The following is a 4643-nucleotide window of genomic DNA, read 5'->3' on the forward strand; positions in this document are numbered from 1 at the left end:
CCCAACAATTTGATGAAGAACACTCTTAGGGAAAAATAAATACAGTTATTCATTCCATTTGCAGCTTGACATTCTCATCTCCAGCTTCAAAGCTGTCCTGTCGTCACCTTGTGTCTGGTGCCTTATTTTGACCCCTCATCCTGACTCTAAGATCATGTATTTTCATCTTCCTATTTTTGTTTCTTTGAATATTTTTATTCTTAATATAGTCCATCTCTCAGCTGTTGTTATATGAATTTCTACCTGATACCCTGCTAACACATTAAATGTTATGTTTGAATATATATTTCTCATCCTTTTCTCAAAAACAACTTTTCATCTCAACTTCACCATCTCTGTGCATGATATTGCCATTTTTTTCTTAGTCTTAAACCCAGAATTTCAAAGCTGTCAATGGCTTAAATCTCGTTTATCTTCTATGTGTTTATCCTTTAATGGCCAATTAAAAATGGACGATTCTTCTCAAATTTACTTTTCCTTCCTATTCCTATTAACACTTTTTTTTTTTTAAACTGCAACAGCCTTTGACTGGACTAATCACTTTAGTGTTGTGCTCTGCTAATCCCAAGTAATTTAACAGGTTAAGATTTTTAAATTATAATAGTCAAGTGTCATTCTCTAATTTAATATTCTTTAGTATTTGGCCATTTCTTATGCTTAAAATGCTATACATGTCCGCTATAATCTGTTATATCTGTTCAAAATTAGTTTTTACTCTTTTTACATCTTTTATCCATCAGCAAGTCCTGTTCCCAGAATTTTCTGTTCTTTCAATATTGTTACTTTTTTAAGGACAAAAGTTATGTCTTACATTTATAATCATGTTTCTATAGACTGCATGTTTGTGAAGCCTCCCCAACCCCAAATTCATATGTTGAAACTTAATTTTCAATATGATGATGTTTGGAGGGGCCTTTGGGAGCTGAAGTCATCAGGATAGAACTCTGATGAATGGGATTAAGGCCCTTATAAAAGAGGTCCTATAGAGGTCCCTTGCCTGTCCTGCCATGTGTGGATGCAGCATGAAGATGGCCACCTGTGAACCAGGAAGCAATTCTCACTAAATGCTGAATTTGCCAGCTCCTTGATTTAGGACTTCCCAGCCTTCAGAACTATAAGAAATAAATTTCTATTGTTTATAGGCTAACCAGTTTATGGTATTCTGTTATTGCAGCCAAAACGGACTAACTCACATGTGTATATCACTTTCCTCAATATAGCATATGATCTATGGTATGTGTTCAATTACTGTGATTTTTTTTTTTAAGAGTCACTCAGGGCCATCTTTTAGCTCTAACTCTTATATTATAACCTTAGCCAATTTACCAAATGTCTCTGTGCCCCAGTTTCTTCATCTGTAAAGTAGAGATTACAATTATTCTAACCTAAAAGAGTTGTTATGAGGACTAAATAAGGGAATATATGTACAAGGCTTTAAAAGGGTGATATATAGTAAGTGCTCAATTAGGTACCAAGAAGATTTTTGTGTATGTGACATATCTTTCTAGGCTGATGTTACTAAGAACATTTCCACTAGCTTGGCAAATTATATAGAGAGGAAAATTTTAATTGGGGAACTCGATTTTTAATTTTATTCCTAGTCATTGTAAACACAAGTGTTGTTTATATAGTGAGGCTATTTATATATACATAAATATTTTTGTCTTGTTAAATCAAACTGGTATCTGAAAATATTGATGAAAGTGTCATTGATAGTAGGAAAACTGAATTAGTAAATATTTATAAAATTAATAATACAACTTATTAATACCATTATGACTACTCTTACCACAATCATCATCCTCATCATTTATTGAACACTGATCATTTGTCATTTGATTTTCTTAGTAAATTACAATTGATCCACTAAATCCTAAGTAAAAATATATTAAAAGATATGCATATAGAAATTATTACTACAGAGTGTATACATATCAAATGATAATTAAACTTATCCTTTTAAAATTTATCTGGTGGGAAATATGTTTACATATATTATTCATACTTAAGCTTTCTCTGTCTCCCTCTCCACTATTATCTGTAATATCTTTGTCTATTAAGTGTAGAATTTTCTTGGAGTTGTTCTTTACTGTTCTGAATTTCATTCTCCCATCACCTTTAATATATGAAAGAAAATATTTAAAATAATTCAAAATTGAAATGGCTTTTCCTAGAATCTGGTAATACCTTTTAAAATATTTTGAGTTGTTTTGAAAAATCACCCATTAATAAGAAGAATGTGAGTTTTGCTGCTTTTTAGCAGAATAGAGAAAGGTTTCTGCAGGTTGACCTTGGCCTTGGTAATTGAACACATCAAAGTGAAGAGTTGGGAGAATGAAGGATATAATTTCGCTGAAGAATTCAATCGAGTGAACATATGTTTACTATTTCTTTTGGACCTGAGATTCTGAGAGATGCTGAAAGTACAGGAACACTGAAACATAGGTTTTTCCTCCATATTGTCATTTTCTAATAAAGAATATAATGAATAATCACAATAGAGAGATATCAGCACAGCTATGACATGGATCCTACAGTAGAGGGATTGACCTTATCAGGAAAAGAAACATAAACAGAGTTAGTTGTAGAATGTTTTCTAGTTGGGGTACAGTCGCAAGGTTCACTTTTTTTCAATTTAATTGTAATTCGGTTGGTATATTTCTTTTGATTTTCATATATTTGATATTAAGCATGAATATTTTTTTTTCTGGCTGCTATAAAATTGTTGTACCAAATCTTCTTAGTCATAACACAGTCATATAACTCACTGTAAACTTGAGTTTTATCTCCTTTGCTGGTGATATTGAGAGTTTGGCATTCATCAACAAATCTGCAAAACAGAACATTACTAGCAAAGAAAAGGAGCTTAAACAGGCAGTTCAAAATTTTATTTATGTTCCAGGAATAGTAAGGAATCTGTTTATGACAGCTATTTCTCTCCTTTCAGGCTAAGATGCTTCATCTTTTAGCAGTGCTAGTTGAGCAAAGATACCATGGAGAAATAGTTTTTCTTTTTCCTAGACCACTCTAGGCTATCAATTTTATAGACTCTGCATAATTCTCGACAAGAATGTAGTTTGAAGCAAGCTGTTATGATTAATTATTGCTCGTTAACTGGATCTTCACTCTGCATGAAAGAATATTGTTTTTTTTTCCCTCACAATTTCTAAAATATTGTGTAGCTTATATTAAAATTGAAATGCATCTGGGGCAGTTAGAAGTTGAAAGGCCCAGGGTGGACTGTGCAGAGAACAGGCATGTTGAAAGCTTTGCTTATGTAGTATTGTACTAGTGCAATTAAGATTTTTCAGTAAAAATAAGTTAAATTGCTCAACAGAAAAAATTATAGAGTAATTCATTTGTGATGAAGATAGTTTATATATTTGTATTTTATAAATCTGTTGTCTTCTTGTCAAGAGTTCTTGGTCAATCTGTACATTTAGAAGATCTCAGAAGAATACAGTACCAAAAATCTTCATTTCTCTGAACTCCAATCAGTTTCTTGTCTTTACTGGATATTAACTAAAATATTAACTTGGTTTATCAATATTTATCTGAAGAAAAACTAGAATATTAACGTGCAGTTTTTTCACTTTCTTATACTTATGTAAGGACAGGAGATACAGATTTTTGCATGTGAGTAATTCTTCCTTAATAGTTGAGCTGAAATCTATTAATTTCTAAATCACTCTCTATGTCTACCTTTGAGAATCTGATACATGTGATTATGTTCATGTAAACAGTAAAGATAATGTAAGAAAATGTGCTAGCCTCTGACTTACAGGCAAAATTTGTCTATAATTGTGATGATCATTTCTAACAATTCTAATCTTTTGTAGGTGCTTAAAAAAGGACAAGGGAAAAGAATGATTGCTAAGCATTGTTATATTAATGGGGTCACAGTTTTCAGGGACTTTCACTGTTAGGGTTGATAATTTTTTTTTACTAAGTATGAAAATTTTTGATAACATTAGTAGGAACGAAAGATAATATAACATTTAATTGACAAGGTGTTTTTTCACTATTAAAACACTATAGGTGACACTGTTACTGAAGTTTGTATCACATTAGGTCATAAGAAGGATAATATACAGATCCTCTCTTTAATGTCCTTAATTTGTAACACATAATAAAAAATCGAGAACCAAAGAAACAGGACATAGAGCAAAAAGATATTAAATGTAAAGAGTAGTACTATAACAAAACACTCTGAGTTACTTATTCCCCTCTAGAGAAGTCGATTTTAATGTTTATTTTCTTTTCCGAATTATATGCATTACAGCTGTTGCTTTGTTACTTATTCTTCCCTCTCCTGTGCTGTTTCTGAGTACTTTAATAACCAAATTTTAGTCACTTTTGGATCCTTTTCCATTGGAAATAAAACCTTCAAATAAAATGAAGAAAAAAAGCATTTAGTAGGTGATGTTAGTGCTGTTATTGTGTGTTTCTCTACAAAAGGTTCCATTCTGATGAGAAAAATGTCTTGGTGTTAAGTTTTCTTTGATTTTTAGCGTGATAAAAATTGTGCAAAAATAAGGATAAAAAAGTTCATGGTTTATCAGTCAATTATTGCTGTATGACAAGCAACCACAAAATCTCAGAAGTGTACAGCCAGAGCTGTTCGTTTGTTGCTCATGTGTTTG

At 31.6% G+C, this 4643-nt stretch overlaps 1 protein-coding gene across 2 annotated transcripts in view; it reads left to right on the forward strand.

Moving 5' to 3' along the window:
• GPC5 (glypican 5) overlaps positions 1-4643 on the forward strand; it is a 1186964-nt gene that overhangs the window by 59944 nt on the left and 1122377 nt on the right. The gene's annotated exons all lie outside the window — the stretch shown is intronic.

This window comes from Pteropus vampyrus, unplaced genomic scaffold, assembly GCF_000151845.1.
Source record: "Pteropus vampyrus isolate Shadow unplaced genomic scaffold, Pvam_2.0 Scaffold21, whole genome shotgun sequence".
In the NCBI taxonomy this organism is placed as follows: Eukaryota; Metazoa; Chordata; class Mammalia; order Chiroptera; family Pteropodidae; genus Pteropus; species Pteropus vampyrus.